The 23,516-nt window shown below is 40.7% G+C and overlaps 1 protein-coding gene across 7 annotated transcripts in view; it reads left to right on the plus strand.

Annotated features, from left to right (window-relative positions):
* Nucleotides 1-23,516, plus strand: part of LOC135524296 (metal transporter CNNM2-like) — a 75,388-nt gene that overhangs the window by 35,034 nt on the left and 16,838 nt on the right. The window lies entirely within an intron of this gene.

Here is a 23,516-nt window from a genome sequence, read left to right on the forward strand (position 1 = left end):
TATACCTTTGACTATCTTATAGGCACTATAGTATTGCCAGTGTAACAGTATAGCTTCCGTCCTCCTCCTCGCCCCTACCTGGGCTCGAACCAGGAACACATCGACAACAGTCACACTCAAAGCATTGTTATCCATCGCTCCACAAAAGCCACGGCCCTTGCAGCGCAAGGGGAATAACTACTCCAAATCTAAAAGCGAGTGACGTTTGAAACAGTATTAGCGTACACCCAGCTAACTAGCTATCCATTTCATATTGGTTACACCAGCCATTAGGCTGATAGGCTTGAAGTCATAAACAGCGCTGTGCTTGCGAAGACGTGCTGTTTGAATGATTACGGGCCTGCTGCTGCTCATTCAGACTGCTCTATCAAATCAGACTTAATTATAACATAATAACACACAGAAATTCGAGCCTTTGGTCATTAATATGATCGAATCCGGAAACTATCATTTCGAAAGCAAAACGCTTATTATTTCAGTGAAATTCGGAACCGTTCGGTATCTAACAGGTGGCATCCATCAGTCTAAATATTCTTGCTACATTGCACAACCTTCAATGTATGTCATAATTAATGTCATAATTGGCAAATTAGTTCGCAATGAGCCAGGCAGCCCAAACTGTTGCAAATACCCTGACTCTGCGTGCAATGAACGCAAGAGAAATGACACAATTTCACCTGGTTAATATTGCCTGCTAAACTGGATTTGTAGTTATAACTAATGATTATGATTGATTGTTTTTTACAAGATAAGTTTAATGCTAGCTAGCAAATTACCTTGGCTTCTACTGCATTCACGTAACAGGCAGGCTACTCGTGGAGTGCAATGGTTAGAGCGTTGGACTAGTTAACTGCGGTTGCAAGATTGAAACCCCTGAGCTTACAAGGTGAAAATCTGTCGTTATGAAAACTTGAAATCGGCCCTAATTAATTGGCCATTCCGATTAATCGGTCGACCTCTAGTACAGTGTGTACAGTATGTATGTGCAGATGTGTACAGTATGTGTAGATGTGTACAGTGTATATAGATGTGTACAGTGTGTACAGTATGTGTAGATGTGTACAGTGTGTACAGTGTATATAGATGTTTACAGTATGTGTACAGTATGTGTAGAGTGTGTACAGTATGTGCAGATGTGTACATTATGTGTAGATGTGTACAGTGTGTACAGTATGTGCAAATGTGTACATTATGTGTAGATGTGTACAGTGTGTACAGTATGTGTAGATGTGTACAGTATGTGCAGATGTGTACAGTATGTGCATATGTGTACAGTATGTGTAGATGTGTACAGTGTGTACAGTGTATATAGATGTGTACAGTATGTGTAGATGTGTACAGTGTGTACAGTGTGTACAGTATGTGAAGATGTGTACAGTGTGTACAGTGTATATAGATGTGTACAGTATGTGTACAGTATGTGTAGATGTGTACAGTATGTACAGTATGTGCAGATGTATACATTATGTGTAGATGTGTACAGTGTGTACAGTATGTGTAGATGTGTACAGTATGTACAGTATGTGTAGGTGTGTACAGTATGTGTAGATGTGTACAGTGTGTACAGTATGTGCAGATGTGTACAGTATGTGCAGATGTGTACAGTATGTGTAGATGTGTACAGTGTGTACAGTATGTGCAGATGTGTACAGTATGTGCAGATGTGTACAGTATGTGTAGATGTGTACAGTGTGTACAGTATGTGTGGATGTGTACAGTGTGTACAGTATGTGTAGATGTGTACAGTATGTGTGGATGTGTACAGTGTGTACAGTATGTGTAGGTGTGTACAGTATGTGTAGACGTTTCTACTCTTGCCGGCATGGATCATTCTCCCCTCATTTTTTGTGTGTGTGTACATGTGTGTGCGTGTGTGTGTTTGAGCATGCATGTGTCTACCACATACACACCGCTCTGTCTTATGAGGGCCTGGCCAGCCAGTCCCCACTTATCAGACCTGGGTTCAAATACTATTTGAAATCTTTGTGTTTGTTTTAGCCTGCCTGTGGTGCCAGTTGGATGGGACTTTTTCATTAGTTCCATTTCAACTGGCAAACTCAGTCAAGCCCAGCTAAAGTACTTGATTTTATTTCAAATAGTATTGGAACCCAGGTCTGCCAGAAACACACACTCTTTCCGAGGCTGTCTGCCAATCTGTAGATTCCACAGGGTCAAGAGGTCACCCTGCCTCCCCACTACTTCCCTAACTCCTAGCGCCAAAACCCGGAGTGTACCACACTAATTATAGCAGCCGAGGAGCTATGAATAAGCAGTTTGGATTTGTCTTCAGAGTATTTATGGAAGATGCCAGTCGTCTTGTTAGGTAACTGTCGTTCTGTGCTGTTTTTTTTGCGTGGGAATTCTGGCCAAGTGGAAAAGCTATGTAGTCATCCATTGCGGGACAGTAACCATGTTTCCATCCACAGTGTTTATGCGAGTAAGGTCATGCCGTATGAAAATCCCAATAGGTGTGATGGAAACCTGAAGGGTCAGTACAATTTCATAAATGTCGACAGACAATTTGTTCGTTCGACGTTGTAGGATCTTTTTGTGTTTGTGAAGTTGATGATGCGACAATTGCGGTGAAAATATTGACATAATAAAACATCATGTCAAAGTAAACTTGGAGTCGTGTGATGATAGGCTACGTCGATAGGCTACGTCGATAGGCTACGTCGATAGGCTACGTCGATAGGCTACGTCGATAGGCTACGCCGTACTACCACTGCGACATGGGAAAGCATTAGGAGTTTATAGGCAGTTGAAATATGTTAGGATGAACTTCATGGTGGTAAAGGGATGGACGGTGATGAGCTTGATACACATTTTCTATAAATATTGAGGGTTTTATTTGAATGCCGTTGACATGGTGATCAATGCTTGGCTGCCAATTGTTACGGGATTCAGGAAGCTGGGCATTTGCCGTTAGTTCCTACTGTGAAGTAGAAACTAACTTAAATGTCTTCTTGAACATTTGAACTTTGATGTGCCTTAATAATAAACTTGTATGTGATCTTTAAATATTAATAAAAATGTAAATTACAAGCCTAGTTTAGCCAAGGAGAAAACACTGAGCTATATAGGAAAAAGGACAGGATACTCCCTGGCTAGCCATGATTGGCTGAGTTAATGGAGGGCTGGACATATCAAGAGATGAATCCTGATTGGTCTGTCATGTCACAGGTTTTTGTCAATGACAGAATCGGGGCTTCCCTGGTCAGTACATAGATAATCTTTGCTACATGCATATTTTTTTTTCCTCAAAGATTGGAAAGCTGCCGTGATCAACCCCCTCATCAAAGGGGAGACACTTCTCAATCCAAACTGCTGCAGACCTATATCTATCCTACCCTGCCTTTCTAAGGTCTTCGAAAGCCAAGTTAACAAACAGATCACCGATCATTTCGAATCCCACTGTACCTTCTCTGCTATGCAATCTGGTTTCCGAGCTGGTCATGGGTGCATCTCAGCAACGCTCAAGGTCCGGGCTGACTCTTTTCTCTGTATACATCAATGATGTCGCTCTCGCTGCTGGTGATTCTCTGATCCACCTCTTCGCAGACAACATCATTCTGTATAGTTCTGACCCTTCTTTGGACACTGTGTTAGCTAATCTCCAGACAAGCTTCAATGCCACACAACTCTCCTTCTGTGGCCTCCAACTGCTCTTAAATGCAAGTAAAACTAAATGCATGCTCTTCAACCGATCGCTGCCCGCACCTGCATGCCCGTACAGCATCACTACTCTGGACGGTTCTGACTTAGAATATGTGGACAACTACAAATACCTAGGTGTCTGGTTATACTGTAAACTCTCCTTCCAGACTCACACTAAGCATCTCCAATCCAAAATTAAATCTAGAACCGGCTTCCTATTTTGCAACAAAGCATCCTTCACTTATGCTGACAAACATACCCTCGTAAAACGGACTATCCTGCCAATCCTTGACTTTGGCCATGTCATTTACAAAATAGCCTCCAACACCATACTCAGCAAATTGGATTCAGTCTATCACAGTGTCATCCGTTTTGTCACCAAAGCCCCATATACTACCCACCACTGCGACCTGTATGCTCTTGTTGGCTGGCCCTCGCTTCATATTCGTCACCAAACCCACTGGCTCCAGGTCATCTATAAGTCTTTGCTAGGTAAAGCCCCGCCTTATCTCAGCTCACTGGTAACCATAGCAGCACCCACTCGTAGCACGCACTCCAGCAGGTGTATTTCACTGGTCACCCCCAAAGCCAATTCCTCCTTTGGCCGCCTTTCCTTCCAGTTCTCTGATGCCAATGACTGGAACGAATTGCAACTATCACTGAAGCCAACTACCTCATCCCCATACTGTTATTTATTTTATTGCTCCTTTGCACCCCAGTATCTCACATTCATCTTTTGCACATCTATCACTCCAGTGTTTAATTGCTAAATTGTAATTATTTCGCCACTATGGCTTATTTATTGCCTACCACCCTTGTCTTACCTCATTTGCACACACTGTATATAGACTTTTCTATTGTGTTATTGACTGTATGTTTGTTTATTCCATGTGTAACTCTGTGTTGTTGTTTGTGTCGCACTGCTTTGCTTTATCTTGGCCAGGTCGCAGTTGCAAATTGGAACTTGTTCTCAACAAGCCTACCTCGTTAAATAAAGGAGAAATAAATACAAAATATACATTTTCCTATAGTAGGTCTATTTTAACAGGTGTCATCCTGACAAAATATATCATATGAGTGGCCTGCTATTGGACCTTTCTTGTGCTTCTAAACTACACCTGTCAAAATCATTCCACAGAGGGTCATGTGTCTGGGTTTTTGCTCCTCCCTTGTACTTAATTGACGAATTAAGGTCACTGAGTAGTCAGGAACTCCCCTCACCTGGTTGTCTAGGTCTTAATTGAATAGAAAAATAAAAAAAACAGCAGACTCTAGTCCCTCCACGGAATGAGTTTGACACCCCTGTTCTAAACTGTTGATAATAGACCCAAACTGATCCAAATGGTTGCATAATCAGGCCTAGTGTAATGATGTTCGTCTGAGGAAGAAGGAATAGACCAATGCGCAGCGTGGTACATGTTCATATTTCCCTTTAATTAACTGAACACTAAATACAAAAGAACAAGTGAATAAATGAAAACCGAAACATGGTGCAAACGCTGAAATGGAAAACAACTACCCACAAACCACAGTGGGAAAGCAGGCTGCCTAAGTATGGTTCTCAATCAGAGACAACGATTGACAGCTGCCTCTGATTGGGAACCATACCAGGCCAAACACATAGAACTATAACACATAGAACAAAAACATAGAATGCCCAGCCCAACTCACGCCCTGAACAAACTAAAATAGAGACATAAAAAAGTGACTACGGTCAGGATGTGACACCTAGGCTGTAGGCAGTTATTTTGGCATGAAACAAAACAGGACTTTTGAGCAGTTATTAGCCTACATCACTACAATTTAATGGCTATAGACAATAATTGTGTACTCACTTCATAACAAGAATTACATTCCTCATTGCACTGTGTAGTTGTAGCCCAGGTGTGATAATTACCTTGTCTGAAAACGTAGGCCTAGGCCAAATCAATAGTGAAGCTTTGCGTACCCCGGGACAACAGAGCCCAGCCTGGAGGAACGCACAGATCTGACATTTCATAATCCGTTAACTTTTTGTCTTGCACCCTGGCAGGTAAATATTTAGCCTATATCCCTAACATTTAGCTCATGAATGGCCTAATATCTAGCTAATATTTAGCTTAATTACTTGGGCTACACATCACTAGCCTCTCCCTTCCAGCTGAGTGGCAGGTAGCCTAGCGGTTAAGAGCGTTGTGCCGGTAACCGACAGGTCGCTAGTTCTGAGCCGACTAAGTCAAAAATATGTCAATGTACCCTTGCGCAAAGCGCTTAAACCTAATTGCTCCTGTATGTTGCTCTGGATAAGAGCATCTGATAAATAACTAAAACGATCGTTTGTGCTATAGACTACAAATACTATAGGACATTCATATTTTATATATGAAAGAAGCAGACTTGTTTTTACTAATTGCTGAATGTAAAACAGGCCTACCACCTTATTAATAGGCCTACAGCGTGCAGTAGGATGCGTTGATCAGTTGATTGACAGGTTTAAGACCGTATAACGATAAGCTATCCTCTGGTGTGGATGCTCGCCAACATTTTTAGAGTTACGTAGCCTATAGTTTATCGTTATAGACATTGGCTTGGTGGATGGATGGTCCTTAACTCTGACAACAGAACTAACCTAATTATCACAACAGAACTAACCTAATTATCACAACAGAACTACCAGTAGGTATAACTAATGTTAGTGGACTTGAATTAAAAACATTTAAATATAAAAATACATTTATACTTGTTTGCTTTACTTTTATGCTCTATAGATGAACTCCTTCAAATAATTAACTCTGTCATCTTTGCCACCGGCGTGCTGCAGTCGGGAGGTAACGTGGAAGTGGAGTCCAGCACTTCCGTTGTTTGGCTGTGCTCATAGAAACTTTTGACAATTAGGTGGGTACACTGTCATAACCTGCTTTAACATGTAAGGTTGTTGGTTACATTGGAACAACACAAGCATTTATTGTCTAATTTACTGAAGCATTAGACCATACAGGTACAGTAAAGTAAACTCTTGAAGGACACTGGAAGTTGATAGGAGCTTCTTGCTGAATGTCCTCTTTACTTCAAATGATTTCCATGAAAAGTGTGGAGACATCCTCAAGGGAAATATCAAATAGGATTTCCTCTTCATCCTAGTGGGGAAATATGTGTCTCTTTCTACCCGTACACCCAATCGAACATAATGTTTCTGCCACTGTCTCTTATTACGGAAAAAGAGCTTCTAGATATCAGGACAGCAATTACTCACCCCGTACTGGAAGAAGATATTTTTTTCTTTAAAGAGTTGGACACAAAGGATTTACTCCAGACACCCGACAAGGCCCTCATCCCCGTCATTCGAAGGAGAAAGAAATGGAGATATCGGGGATGTAGGTCTGGGTGCCTTGTAAGGATCCGACGGCGAGTGGGTAATCTGCCTTAACCATCAATCCTATTAGCCAACGTACAATCAATGGATAATAAAATAGATGAACTACGAGCACTTATATCGTACCAACGGGATATTAAAAACTGTAGTATCTTATGTTTCACTGAGTCGTGGCTGAACGACGACATGATTAACATACAGCTGGCAGGTTTTACACTTTTTCGGCAGGATAGAACAGCGTGGTGGTCTATGTATGTTTGTAAACAACAGCTGATGCACGAAATCTAAGGAAGTCTCAAGGTTTTGCTCACCTGAGGTAGAGTATCTCACGATAAGCTGTAGACCACACTATTTACCAAGATAAATGTCATCTATATTCTTCGTAGCTGTCTATTTACCACCACAAACTGATGCTGGCACTAAGACCGCACTCATTGAGCTGAATACGGCCATAAGCAAACCATTCATCCAGAGGCCGGCGCTCCTAGTTTCCGGGGACTTTATGCAGGGAAACTTAAATCTGTTTTACCTCATTTCTACCAGCATGTTAAATGTGCAACCAGAGGGAAAAAACTGTAGACCAGCTCTTTCCTGCTGCTCCTCTCTGTTTATCATCTATGCAGAGTCACTTTAACTCTACCTACATGTACATATTACCTCAATTATCTCGACTAACTGGTGCCCCCACACATCGACTCAGTACCGGTACCCCCTGTATATAGCCTCGCTAGTATTATTTTACTGCTGCTCTTTCATTTTTTTAAATATATAAATGTTACCTTTATTTAACGAGGCAAGTCAGTTAAAAACAAATTCTTATTTTCAATGACGGCCTAGGAACAGTGGGTTAACTGCCTGTTCAGGGGCAGAACGACAGATTTGTACCTTGTCAGCTCAGGGATTTGATCTTGCAACCTTTCAGTTTCTAGTCCAACACTCTAACCACTAGGCTACGCTGCCACCCAAATATTTGTTACTGTTATTTTTTATATATTTTTTACTGTCCAAATACATGTGGAGGGGAGAGTATATGACCATGCATATACACACCCCTCCATATATTTGCTGGTGGAGGCTTGTAACTTATAGGGTCTTTGTTTAAGTCATAGGACTTATGGGGTTGATCATTATAAAGCTTGACCCTAACTAAGCTAACCTGGTCCCAGATCGGTTTGTGCTGTATAGCACAATGACCATAGCAGTTGGCAAGACGTCACAACCAGATCTGGGATCAGTCTGTAACTAAAAAAAGACTGATTTTGTTAGGGGTGACAACCTTTTTAACCCTTGCCACTTAGGAACGTAGCCCTTTCCTACAGTCAAATGACTAGTGACCTCATGGGTGGAACGTTATTCATATTCTTCAGAATATAATCATTAATAAACATTACAAAACAAAAACTCAGAAAATCTGCTGTTTCTATGTCAAACAGTGTTGTTATATTTCAGTCTTCTGTGATGTATATAACGTGTAATATTGGGATAAAAACTACAAATGTAACACATTTCGACTGTATGTCTGACATGATACAGGTGTCCTCTTTTTAAAGCCCATAACCATGTGTGTGAGGTGTATACATTTGTCTCAAAGTAGATTTGTTTAAGACTACCAAGAAACACTCTGTGTGACCCTGATTTAGCCCACTGCAGTAAAAGGATAAAGGGATATGAAGGTGTGTGTGTGTGCGTGTGTGCGTGTGTGTGTGCGCGTGTGTGCGTGTGCGTGTGCATGTGTGTGTGTGTGTAGCTGGTGTAGAGAGTCAGGCACAGGACAGCAGATATGAGTAATCAACGTACTTTACTCAAAAATACAATAATACAAGGCAACATAGCGAGCCCACAAAAAACAGACCAATGTACAATGAACAATCACTCACAAACACAACATGGGGAACAGAGGGTTAAATAATAAGTAATTGGTTGACTGAAGCCAGGTGTGAAGGACAAAGACAGAACAAATGGAAAATGAAAAGTGGATCGGCGGTGGCTAGACACCCGGTGACGTCGACCGCCGAACGCCACCCGAACAAGGAGAGGGACCGACTTCGGTGGAAGTTGTGACAGTGTGTGTGTGTGTGAACATGCATGGTCATATATTCTCCCCTCCATATATATTAGGACAGTGAAGTAGTTTTTTTAATTTGGCTCTATACTCTATAATGAATGTCACCTTTTAATTGAGGGTATTTTCATACATACAGGTATCTGTTTTAACATTTAGAAATGAAAGCACTTTATGGATCTAGTCCCCCCATTTGAAGAAATCATAAATATTGTGATAAATTCACTTACAGTGTATTAAAGTAGTCAAAAGTTTAGTGTTGGTCCCATATTCCTAGCACTTAATGACAACATCAAGCGTGTGACTCTTTGTTGGATGTTTTGAAGCTTGTTTTGGTTGTATTTCGGATTATATTTTGCCCAATAGCAACTCAATTATGACTAATGAATTCTGTCATTTTGGAGTCACTTTTATTGTAAGTAAGAACATGTTTCTGAGCATGATTACGGATAATCATGAATGAACCGTGATTCATGATGAGTGAGATGGAACATAGATGATCCCCTCCAAAATGCTAATCTCCCCTGTTATTGGTAATAGTGAGAGGTTTGCATGCAGTGTTTTTTATGGATAAAAAAGAGGCTTAGGTGGTGGGCATGGCACCACGAAAAATATTGAAATATAACCATAGCATATCTCTAGCGCATTCATGTCATGCTATGCAAGGGCTCATAGTTAGGTATCTCAATAGATGCATCGTTACAATGACAGCGTAGTGTCATCATAATGGCTGTTCTCAAAAGTGTGCTTCTGCCATACCAGTTAGTGAACATGCTAAAAGTCCAAGCCACATTTGGAGAAGTATGCCGATATATAGCCTTCACCAGCCCGGTAAAGGCCCATGACTTACCTTCTGCTTCTCCCTGAGGTCAATGGTGCATGAAGATCACCGCAGAGTTGAATCCTCAGGGTAAACTGTATGCGTCACATCGTGTAGCTGAGGGTCATAACTCTTTCGTAACTCATTAACAGTCCTCCGCCACATTAAGTTGGTGTCTATTTATGAATTCATACATGAACACTTCGCGTGGGCGTTATAGACCAGTATTACCAATTTCATTGTGATGTGGAGGAGGACTGTTAATGAGTTACGAAAGAATTATTATGACCCTCAGCTACACGATTTGATCCGTGAAACATCCCCTGCGGATTCAACCCTGTGGTGATCTTCATGCACCATTGACCTCTGGGAAGAAGAAGCAGAAGGTAGGTTACGGGCCTTTACCGGCCATTGGCCTCTACCAATGAGGCCAATGGTGACTTTAAAACAGTTACAGAGTTTAATGGCTGTGATAGAGGAAAACTGAGGTTGGATCAACAACATTGTAGTTACTCCAAAATACTAACCTAATTGACAGAGTGAAAAGAGGGAAGAATAAAAAAATATTCCAAAACATGCATCCTGTTTGCATCAAGGCACTAAAGCAAAAATGTGGCAAAGCAATTCACTTTTTGTCCAAAATACAAAGTTTTATGTCTGGGGCAAATCCAATACAACACATTATTGAGTACCTCTCTCCATATTTACAAGCATAGTGGTGGCTAGATATTACTGCACAGTCGGAACTAGAAGCACAAGCGTTTCGCTACACTCGCATTAACATCTGCTAAACATGTGTATGTGACAAATAAAATTAGATTTGATTTGATTTTTGATCATGTTATGGGTATGCTAATAATCATTAAGGACTGGGGAGTTTTTCAGGATAAAAAACCTACTGAATGGAGCTAAGCACAGGCAAAATCTTAAAGGAAAACCTGGTTCAGTCTTCTACTTTCCTTCAGACACTGGAAGATGAATTCACCTTTCAGCAGGACAATAACAGTGGCCGAGTTACAGTTTTGACTTAAATCTGCTTGAAAATCTATGGCAAGACTTAAAAAGGGTTGTCTAGCAATGATCAACAACAATTTGACAGAGCTTGAAGAAATTTGAAAAGAATAATGGGCACATGTTGCACAATCCATGTGTGGAAAGCTCTTTTACCCAGAAAGACTCACAGTGTCACGACTTCCGCCGAAGTGGGCTCCTCTCCTTTTTCATTCGGCGGTCGACGTCGCCGGCTTTCTAGCCATCGCCGCTCCATTTTTCATGTATCCATTTGTTTTGTCTTGTTCCCTGCACACATGGTTTTCATTCCCCAATCAATCCATGTATATTTATTCCTCTCTTCCCCATCATGTCTTTGTGTAAGATTGTTTGTGTTATTTTGGAATTGTGGATATTGTTACGCGCATTACTTTTTGTCTATGTTCCGTGTTTATGTTACGTTGTGCTGTCATTTTAGACCGGAATAAAAAAGTGTGCCTGTTCACTACACTCTGCTCTCCTGCACCTGACTTCGCCTCCGATAGGTGATGCTGCCAAAGGTGAAGCTGCTAACATGTGAATACTTATGTCAATGAGATATTTCTGTATTTCATTTTCGATAAAATGCAAAGATTTCTAAAAAATATGTTTTCACTTTGTCATTCTGTGGGTAATGTGTGTAGATGGGTGACCAAAAAAAAGCTATTAAACCCATGTTGAATTCAGGCTGTAACACAACAACATGTGGAAGAAGTCAAGGGGTGTGAAAACTTTCTGAACTTGTATGAACACACCCTCAAATAAAAGGTGACGTTCTATACTGTCGCCTCACATGAAACATTTCATCTCAAATCCCAAAATGCAAGTGTACAGATATACAACTTTAAATTGTAGCTTCACTGGCCAAATACATATGGAGGTGGAGTGTATGTGTATACCACAGGAGGCTGGTGAGGGGAGGACGACTCATAATCATGTCTGTAACGGAGCAGAAAGGAATGGCATCAAACACCTGGAAACCGTGTGTTTGATGTACAGTATTTGATACCATTCCACTGATTCGACCCCAGTCATTACCACAAGCCTGTTCTCCCCAATGAAGCTGCCACCAACATCCTGTGGTGTATAGGTGTGTGTGCGTGCTTATGTCTCTGTCTCTGTCCCTCTTTGTCTGTGTTTCTCTCTCTGTCTCTGTGCTGTGCGTGTCTCTGTCTCTGTCTCTCTCTGTGCTGTGCGTGTCTCTCTCTCTCTCTGTCTCTGTCTCTCTCTGTGCTGTGCGTGTCTCTCTCTCTGTCTCTGTCTCTCTCTGTGCTGTGCGTGTCTCTCTCTCTGTCTCTGTCTCTCTCTGTGCTGTGTGTGTCTCTGTCTCTGTCACTATCCCTCTCTGTACTGTGTGTGTCTCACTTTCTGTTTCTGTCACTATCCCTCACCTTGCTGTGTGTGTGTCTCTTTTTGTTTCTGTCACTATCCCTCACCTTGCTGTGTGTGTGTCTCTCTGTCTCTGTCCCTCTCTGTGCTGTGTGTATGTGTCTCTGTCTGTGTCTCTCTCTATGCTGTGTGTATGTGTCTCTGTCTGTGTCTCTCTCTGTGCTGTGTGTGTCTCTCTGTCTCTGTCCCTCTCTGTGCTCTGTGTATGTGTCTCTGTCTGTGTCTCTGTCTCTGTCCCTCACTGTACTGTGTGTGTCTCTCTGTCTCTGTCCCTCTCTGTGCTGTGTGTATGTGTCTCTGTCTCTGTCCCTCACTGTACTGTGTGTGTCTCTCTGTCTCTGTCACTCACTGTACTGTGTGTGTCTCTTTCTGTTTCTGTCACTATCCCTCACCTTGCTGTGTGTGTGTCTCTCTGTCTCTGTCCCTCTCTGTGCTCTGTGTATGTGTATCTGTCTGTGTCTCTGTCTCTGTCCCTCTCTGTACTGTCTTTCTCTCTGTCTCTCTCTGTGCTGTGTGTGTCTCTCTGTCTCTCTCTGTGCTGTGTGTGTCTCTCTCTGTGCTGTGTGTATGTGTCTCTGTCTGTGTCTCTGTCCCTGTCCCTCTCTGTGCTGTGTGTATGTGTCTCTGTCTGTGTCTCTGTCCCTGTCCCTCTCTGTGCTGTGTGTGTGTGTGTGTCTCTCTCTGTGCTGTGTGTATGTGTCTCTGTCTGTGTCTCTGTCCCTGTCCCTGTCCCTCTCTGTGCTGTGTGTATGCGTCTCTGTCTGTGTCTCTGTCCCTGTCCCTCTCTGTGCTGTGTGTGTGTGTGTGTGTGTCTTTCTGTCTCTGTCCCTCTATGTGCTGTGTGTGTGGCTTACTTGAGTGCTGTTGTCACCTTACACCTGGCCTAACTAGATCTATCTGGTTTACAGAGGTTATATTGGTGTGTTGTGTTGGGAAGGCACGGTTAATTACTGCAGTGGGCTAAATCAGGGTCACACAGAGTGTTTCTTGGTAGTCTTAAACAAATCTACTTTGAGACAAATGTATACACCTCACACACATGGTTATGGGTTTAAAAACAGAAGACACCTGTACCATTTCAGATATAGAATTGAAATGTATTACATTTTGTGTTCGCATCCCAATATTACACTTTATACACAACACAGAAGACTGAAATATTTTTTCTGTTACAGTTTATATACGTAAATCAGTCAATTTAAATAAATTCACTAGGCCCTAAATGACTACAGACCCGTAGCACTCACGTCTGTAGCCATGAAGTGCATTGAAAGGCTGGTAATGGCTCACATCAACACCATTGTCCCAGAAACCCTAGATCCACTCCAATTTGCATACCGCCCAAATAGATCCACAGTTGATGCAATCTCTATTGCACTCCACACTGCCCTTTCCCACCTGGACAAAAGGAACACCTATGTGAGAATGCTATTCATTGACTACAGCTCGGTGTTCAACACCATAGTGCCCTCAAAGCTCATCAATAAGCTAAGGACCCTGGGACTAAACACCTCCCTCTGCAACTGGATCCTGGACTTCCTGACGGGCCACCCCCAGGTGGTGAGGGTAGGTAGCTACATATCTGCCATGCTGATCCTCAACACTGCAGCTCCCCTGGGGTGCGTGCTCAGTCCCCTCCTGTACTCTCTGTCCAGGGCCAGGCACGACTCTAACACCATCATTAAGTTTGCAGACGACACAACAGTGGTAGGCCTGATCATCGACAACAACGAGACAGCCTATAGGGAGGAGGTCAGAGACCTGGCCGGATGGTGCCAGAATAACAACCTCTCCCTCAACGTAACCAAGACTAAGGAGATGATTGTGGACTACAGGAAAAAAAGCACCGAGCATGCCCACATTCTCATCGACAGGGCTGTAGTGGAGCAGGTTGAGAGCTTCAAGTTCCTTGGTGTCCACATCAACAACAAACTAGAATTGTCCAAACACACCAAGACAGTCGTGAAGAGGGCACGGCAAAGCCTATTCCCCGTCAGGAAACTAAAAAGATTTGGCATGGGTCCTGAGATCCTCAAAAGGTTCTACAGCTGCAACATCGAGAGCATCCTGACCGGTTGCCTCACTGCCTGGTACGGCAACTGCTCGGCCTCCGACCGCAAGGCACTTCAGAGGGTAGTGTGTACGGCCCAGTACATCACTGGGGCAAAGCTGCCTGACATCCAAGACCTCTACACCTTGCGGTGTCAGTGGAAGGCCCTAAAATTGTCAAAGACCCCAGCCACCCCAGTTATAGACTGTTCTCTCTACTACCGCATGGCAAGCGGTACCGCGTGCCAAGTCTAGGACAAAAAGGCTTCTCAACAGTTTTTACCCCCAAGCCATAAGACTCCTAAACAGGTAACCAAATGGACTTACCCAGACTATTTGCATTGTGTGCCTCCCCCCCAAGCTGCTGCTACTCTCTGTTTATCATATATGCATAGTCCCTTTAACTATACATTCATGTACATACTACCTCAATTGGCCCGACCAACCAGTGCTCCCGCACATTGGCTAACCGGGCTATCTGCATTGTGTCCCGCCACCCGCCAACCCCTCTTTTTACGCTACTGCTACTCTCTGTTATGATTATGATTTTTCAACGCCGATACCGATTATTGGAGGACCAAAAAAGCCGATGCCGATTAATCGGCCAATTCTTTAAAATGTATTTTTAATAATGGCAATTACAACAATACTGAATGAACACTTATTTTAACTTAACATAATACATCAATAAAATCAATTTAGCCTCAAGTAAATAATGAAACATGTTCAATTTGGTTTAAATAATGCAAAAACTAAGTGTTGGAGAAGAAAGTAAAAGTGCAATATGTGCTATGTAAGAAAGCTAACGTTTCAGTTCGTTGCTCAGAACATGAGAACATATGAAAGCTGGTGGTTCCTTTTAACATGAGTCTTCAATATTCCCAGGTAAGAAGTTTTAGGTTGAAGTTATTATAGGAATTATAGGACTATTTCCCTCTATACCATTTGTATTTCATTAACCTTTGACTATTGGATGTTCTTATAGGCACTTTAGTATTGCCAGTGTAACAGTATAGCTTCCGTCCCTCTCCTCGCTCCTCCCTGGGCTCAAACTAGCAACACAACGACAACAACCACCATCAAAGCAGCGTTACCCATGCAGAGCAAGGGGAACAACTACTAGAAGGCTCAGAGCGAGTGACGTTTGAAATGCTATTAGCGCACGCTAACTAGCTAGCCATTTCACTTTGGTTACACCAGCCTCATCTCAGGAGTTGATGGGCTTGAAGTCATAAACAGCGCAATGCTTGACACACAACGAAGAGCTGGTGGCAAAACGCACGAAAGTGCTGTTTGAATTCATGTTTGCGCGCCTGCTTCTGCCTACCACCGCTCAGTCAGATACTTAGATACTTGTATGCTTGTATGCTCAGTCAGATTATATGCAACGCAGGATACACTAGATAATATCTAGTAATATCATCAACCATGTGTAGTTAACTAGTGATTATGATTGATTGTTTTTTATAAGATAAGTTTAATGCTAGCTAGCAACTTACCTTGGCTTACTGCATTCGCGTAACAGGCAGTCTCCTTCTGGAGTGCAACGAGAGAGAGGCAGGTCGTTATTGGATCCCCCGAGCTGACAAGGTGAAAATCTGTCCTTCTGCCCCTGAACGAGGCAGTTAACCCAACGTTCCTAGGCTGTCATTGAAAGTAAGAATGTGTTCTTAAAACTGACTTGCCTAGTTAAATAAAGGTATAAAAAAAATGTAGCCGTCAAATCGGTGCCCAAAAATACCAATTTCCGATTGAAAACTTGAAATCGGCCCTAATTAATCGGCCATTCCGATTAATCGGCCGACCTCTACTCTCTGTTCATCATATATGCATAGTCACTTTAACCATACCTACATGTACATACTACCTCAATAAGCCTGACTAACCGTTGTCTGTATATAGCCTTGCTACTGTTATTTTCAAATATCTTTTTACCGTTGTTTTATTTCTTTACTTACCTACACGCACACACACACACACACACACACACACACACACACATGCCCTTTTTTCCCCACTATTGGTTAGAGCCTGTAAGTAAGCATTTCACTGTAAGATCTACACTTGTTGTATTCGGCGCACGTGACAAATAAACTTTGATTTGATTTGATCTATGGATTTCCCATTCAGGGCAGGGGCCCACCCACTTGGGAGCCAGGCCCAGCCAATCAGAATGAGTTTTTCCCCATAAAAGGGCCTTATTACAGACAGAAATACTCCTTAGTTTCGTCAGCTGTCTGGGTGGCTGGTATGTCTGGGTGGCTGTTATCAGATGATCCCGCAGGTGAAGAAGCCGGATGTTGAGGTCCTGGGCTAGCGTGGTTACACGTGGTCTGCGTTTATGAGCTGGTTAGACTTACTGCCAAATTCTCTAAAATGACGTTGGAGGCGGCATATGGTAGAGAAATTAACATTAAATGCTCTGGCAATAGCTTTGGTGGACATTCCTGCAGTCAGCATGCCAATTGCATGCACCCTCAAAACTTGAGGAATCTGTGGCATGGCGTTGTGTGGCAAAACTGCACATTTTAGAGTGGCCTTTTATTTCCCCCAGTACAAGGAAAATGAAAGCAGCATCAGGTTCTTGATATTCCACACCTGTCAGGTGGATGGATTCTCTTGTTAAAGGAGAAATGCTCACTAACAGGGATGGAAACAAATTTGTTCAAAAGAAAGAAGCTTTTTGTGCGTATGGAACTTTTGGGACCAACACTTTACATGTTGCGTTTATATATTTTTTCAGTATTTAACAAAACTGTTTGACATAGAAACACCATATTTTCTGTTTTTTTAATTTTTATAATGAAGAAGAATATGAATAACATTCCACAATGAGGCTAGTAGGTCATTTGACTGCAGGAAAGGGCTAAGTTAACACACATTCCAGGGTTGGTTTCTACTCGATCTGCAACACCTGTGTATTTGGAGTGATTTCCCTCTGATCAACATGGAGCTGTTCTGTTTTCCAACTACCTCAGGTGCTCAGAGTAACACAGTGTAGAGGGATTGTTGCTGAAGTACTTGACTGGATCCATTTACCCCATTGAGGGACCAGAGTGAGAAAGAGAGAGAGAGAGAACCTTAGTATTTAAACTATGCCCTATCTGCATCTAAACGACACCACAAGCTCCAAGACAATCTGATCACACAGTAGTGACTTCGGTCAGTGAGAATATCGCCCGGGAGGGCGGGAACGGAAACTTCATTTTCTGGGCTAATATTAGCCCGGGCCGGACCTCCTCTGGAAAATTCCTTTCAAATGATCACTCGCTGAGAAAAGGCAAAGAATTTGTTTAGCGTTTTGGTTGACAGTATTTTGCATGGATGGGTTTTTGCAGACAGTGGCTATGTAGTAGAGGGTCCTGGGAAAACAGATTTCTTTCCATCAGATGACCAATGGAATGATTGTCATTGCTGTGTGCCAGACAGTAGAACATGGTTTCTTATTTTATACTGATTGATACAGATCAATACAGTCACGCCAAGAGCTTGATATCATGTCATGGTACACCATCACAGTAGGCTACTGTTACCACTGTATTACTAGTGTTACCATCTCACTGTTACTACTGTATTATACTAGTGTTACTATGTTACTGTTACCACTGTATTACTAGTGTTACTATGTTACTGTTACTACTGTATTACTAGTGTTACCATCTCAGTGTTACTACTGTATTATACTAGTGTTACTATGTTACTGTTACTACTGTATTACTAGTGTTACCATCTCAGTGTTACTACTGTATTATACTAGTGTTACTATGTTACTGTTACTACTGTATTATACTAGTGTTACTATGTCACTGTTACTACTGTATTACTAGTGTTACCATCTCACTGTTACTACTGTATTATACTAGTGTTACTATGTTACTGTTACTACTGTATTACTAGTGTTACCATCTCACTGTTACTACTGTATTATACTAGTGTTACTATGTTACTGTTACTACTGTATTATACTAGTGTTACTATGTCACTGTTACTACTGTATTACTAGTGTTACCATCTCACTGTTACTACTGTATTATACTAGTGTTACCATCTCACTGTTACTACTATATTATACTAGTGTTACTATGTTACTGTTACTACTGTATTACTAGTGTTACCATCTCAGTGTTACTACTGTATTATACTAGTGTTACTATGTCACTGTTACTACTGTATTACTAGTGTTACCATCTCACTGTTACTACTGTATTATACTAGTGTTACTATGTTACTGTTACTACTGTATTATACTAGTGTTACTATGTTACTGTTACTACTGTATTATACTAGTGTTACCATCTCACTGTTACTACTGTATTATACTAGTGTTACTATGTTACTGTTACTACTGTATTATACTAGTGTTACTATGTTACTGTTACTACTGTATTACTAGTGTTACTATGTCACTGTTACTACTGTATTACTAGTGTTACCATCTCACTGTTACTACTGTATTATACTAGTGTTACCATCTCACTGTTACTACTGTATTACTAGTGTTACTATGTTACTGTTACTACTGTATTATACTAGTGTTACTATGTTACTGTTACTACTGTATTATACTAGTGTTACTATGTTACTGTTACTACTGTATTATACTAGTGTTACTATGTTACTGTTACTACTGTATTATACTAGTGTTACCATCTCACTGTTACTACTGTATTACTAGTGTTACTATGTTACTGTTACTACTGTATTACTAGTGTTACTATGTTACTGTTACTACTGTATTATACTAGTGTTACCATCTCACTGTTACTACTGTATTATACTAGTGTTACCATCTCACTGTTACTACTGTATTATACTAGTGTTACTATGTCACTGTTACTACTGTATTATACTAGTGTTACTATGTTACTGTTACTACTGTATTATACTAGTGTTACTATGTTACTGTTACTACTGTATTATACTAGTGTTACTATGTTACTGTTACTACTGTATTATACTAGTGTTACTATGTTACTGTTACTACTGTATTATACTAGTGTTACCATCTCACTGTTACTACTGTATTATACTAGTGTTACTATCTCACTGTTACTACTGTATTATACTAGTGTTACTATGTTACTGTTACTACTGTATTATGCTAGTGTTACTATGTTACTGTTACTACTGTATTACTAGTGTTACCATCTCACTGTTACTACTGTATTATACTAGTGTTACCATCTCACTGTTACTACTGTATTACTAGTGTTACTATGTTACTGTTACTACGGTATTACTAGTGTTACCATCTCAGTGTTACTACTGTATTATACTAGTGTTACTATGTTACTGTTACTACTGTATTATACTAGTGTTACTATGTCACTGTTACTACTGTATTACTAGTGTTACCATCTCACTGTTACTACTGTATTATACTAGTGTTACCATCTCACTGTTACTACTGTATTACTAGTATTACTATCTCACTGTTACTACTGTATTATACTAGTGTTACTATGTTACTGTTACTACTGTATTATACTAGTGTTACTATGTTACTGTTACTAATGTATTACTAGTGTTACCATCTCACTGTTACTACTGTATTATACTAGTGTTACTATGTTACTGTTACTACTGTATTATACTAGTGTTACTATGTTACTGTTACTACTGTATTATACTAGTGTTACCATCCCACTGTTACTACTGTATTACTAGTGTTACTATGTTACTGTTACTACTGTATTATACTAGTGTTACCATCTCACTGTTACTACTGTATTATACTAGTGTTACTATCTCACTGTTACTACTGTATTACTAGTGTTACTATGTTACTGTTACTACTGTATTATACTAGTGTTACTATGTTACTGTTACTACTGTATTATACTAGTGTTACCATCTCACTGTTACTACGGTATTACTAGTGTTACTATGTTACTGTTACTACTGTATTACTAGTGTTACTATGTTACTGTTACTACTGTATTACTAGTGTTACCATCTCACTGTTACTACTGTATTATACTAGTGTTACCATGTCACTGTTACTACTGTATTATACTAGTGTTACTTTGTTACTGTTACTACTGTATTATACTAGTGTTACCATCTCACTGTTACTACGGTATTAAACTAGTGTTACTATGTTACTGTTACTACTGTATTATACTAGTGTTACTATGTTACTACTGTATTACTAGTGTTACCATCTCACTGTTACTACTGTATTATACTAGTGTTACTATGTTACTGTTACTACTGTATTATACTAGTGTTACTTTGTTACTGTTACTACTGTATTATACTAGTGTTACCATCTCACTGTTACTACGGTATTACTAGTGTTACTATGTTACTGCTACTACTGTATTACTAGTGTTACTATGTTACTGTTACTACTGTATTACTAGTGTTACCATCTCACTGTTACTACTATATTACTAGTGTTACCATATCACTGTTACTACTGTATTATACTAGTGTTACCATGTCACTGTTACTACTGTATTACTAGTATTACTATCTCACTGTTACTACTGTATTATACTAGTGTTACTATGTTACTGTTACTACTGTATTATACTAGTGTTACTATGTTACTACTGTATTACTAGTGTTACCATCTCACTGTTACTACTGTATTACTAGTATTACTATCTCACTGTTACTACTGTATTATACTAGTGTTACCATCTCACTGTTACTACTGTATTATACTAGTGTTACTATGTCACTGTTACTACTGTATTACTAGTGTTACCATCTCACTGTTACTACTGTATTATACTAGTGTTACTATGTTACTGTTACTACCGTATTATACGAGTGTTGCTATGTTACTGTTACTACTGTATTACTAGTGTTACCATCCCACTGTTACTACTGTATTATACTAGTGTTACTATGTTACTGTTACTACTGTATTATACTAGTGTTACCATCTCACTGTTACTGCTGTATTACTAGTGTTACTATGTCACTGTTACTACTGTATTATACTAGTGTTAATATGTTACTGTTACTACTGTATTACTAGTGTTACCATCTCACTGTTACTACTGTATTATACTAGTGTTACTATGTTACTGTTACTACTGTATTATACTAGTGTTACTATGTTACTGTTACTACTGTATTATACTAGTGTTACTATGTTACTGTTACTACTGTATTATACTAGTGTTACTATGTTACTGTTACTACTGTATTACTAGTGTTACTATGTAACTGTTACTACTGTATTATACTAGTGTTACTATGTTACTGTTACTACTGTATTATACTAGTGTTACTAGGTTACTGTTACTACTGTGTTACTAGTGTTACTAACTTACTCACTGTTACTTTCTGCAAGCTTTTATTAAGTTTGTTGAAGCACCCCGTATGTTCATACATATCATATGGTAAAATAAAAAATAAAATAATAAATAAACTTTTCTCAGTACTTTGTTGAAGCACCTTTGGCAGCGATTTAAGCCGTGAGTCTTCTTAGGTATGATGCTACAAGCTTGGCACACCTGTATTTGGGGAGTTTCTCTCATTCTTCTCTGCAGATCCTATCAAACTCTGTCAGGTTGCATTGGGAGCGTCGCTGCACAGCTATTCTCATGTCTCTCCAGAGATGTTTGATCGGGTTAAAGTCCGGGCTCTGGCTTGGGCCTCTCAAGGACATTCAGAGACTTGTCCTGAAGCCACTCCTGTGTGCTCTTGGCTGTGTGCTTTGGGTCATTGTCCTGTTGGAAGGTGAACCTTTGCCCCAGTCTGAGCAGGTTTTCATCAAGGATCTCTCTGTACTTTGCTCTGTTCATCTTTGCCTCGATCTTGACTAGTCTCCCAGTCCCATTCCGCTGAAAAACATCCCCACAGCATGATGCTGCCACTACCATGCTTCACTGTAGGGATGGCACCAGGTTTCCTCCATACATGCCACTTGGCATTCAGGCCAAAGAGTTCAATCTTGGTTTCATCAGACTAGATCATCTTGTTTCTCATGGTCTGAGTCCTGTAGGTCCCTTTTGACAAACTCCAAGTGGGTTGTCATGTGCCTTTTACTGAGGAGTGGCTTCCATCTGGCCACTCTACCATAAAGGCCTGATTGGCGGAGTGCTACAGAGATGGTCGTCCTTCTGGAAGGTTCTCCCATCCCCACAGAGGAACTCTGGACCTCTGTCAGAGTGACCATCGGGTTCTTGGTCACCTCCCTGACCAAGGCCCTTCTCCCCTGATTGCTCAGTTTGGTTGGGCGGCCAGCTCTTGGAAGAGTCTTGGATGGTTCCAAACTTCTTCCATTTAAGAATGATGTGGCCACTGTGTTCTTGGGGACCTTCAATGCTGCAGGACATTTTTGGTACCCTTCCCCAGATCTGTGCCTCGACACAATCCTGTCTCTGTGAGCTCTATGGACAATTCCTTTGACCTCATGGCTTGGTTGTTGCTCTGACATACACTGTCAACTGTGGGACCTTATACAGACAGGTGTGTGCCTTTCCAAATCATGTCCAATCAATTTAATTTACCACAGGTGGACTGCAATCAAGTTCTAGAAACATTTAAAAGAGATCAATGGAAACAGGATGCACCTGAGCTCAATTTTGAGTCTCATAGCAAACGGTCTGAATACTTATGTAAATTAATTATTGCTGTTATTTTTTTCTGCAAAAATGACTAAAAACCTGTTTTTGCTTTGTCATTACGGGGTATTGGATGTAAATTGATGAGGGGAAAAAAATATTTAATCAATGTTCAAATAAGGCTGTAACTAACCAAATGTGGAAAAATGAAGGGGTCTGAATACTTTCCGAATGATGAAATATCCCAGATGTGAAATACTGTATTGATGTATGATGTGTGCTTTATTACTTTATGCAATGTATCATTAAGCCATAAGGCCTGGGGAGGTGTGTTATGTTGCCAAAAATACCACGGCTAAGTGCTGTTCTTTTGCACGACGGAACACAGAGTACCTGGATACAGCAAGCGGAATACTGGCCATATACTACACACCTCTAAGATGCCTTATTGCTGTTATAAACAGTTTAACAATGTAACAAAAAAATGTTTTTGTCATACTTTCAGCCAATCAGCATTCAGGCCTCGAACCACCTGGTTTATAATTAGTGATACATTGCATGAACAGAGAGTACTTGACCTCTATCCTCTGAGTGTTCAAAAAGACCACCGTGTTCATAAGTTGACCTTTATAG

This window comes from Oncorhynchus masou, chromosome 4, assembly GCF_036934945.1.
Source record: "Oncorhynchus masou masou isolate Uvic2021 chromosome 4, UVic_Omas_1.1, whole genome shotgun sequence".
NCBI classification, from domain to species: Eukaryota; Metazoa; Chordata; class Actinopteri; order Salmoniformes; family Salmonidae; genus Oncorhynchus; species Oncorhynchus masou.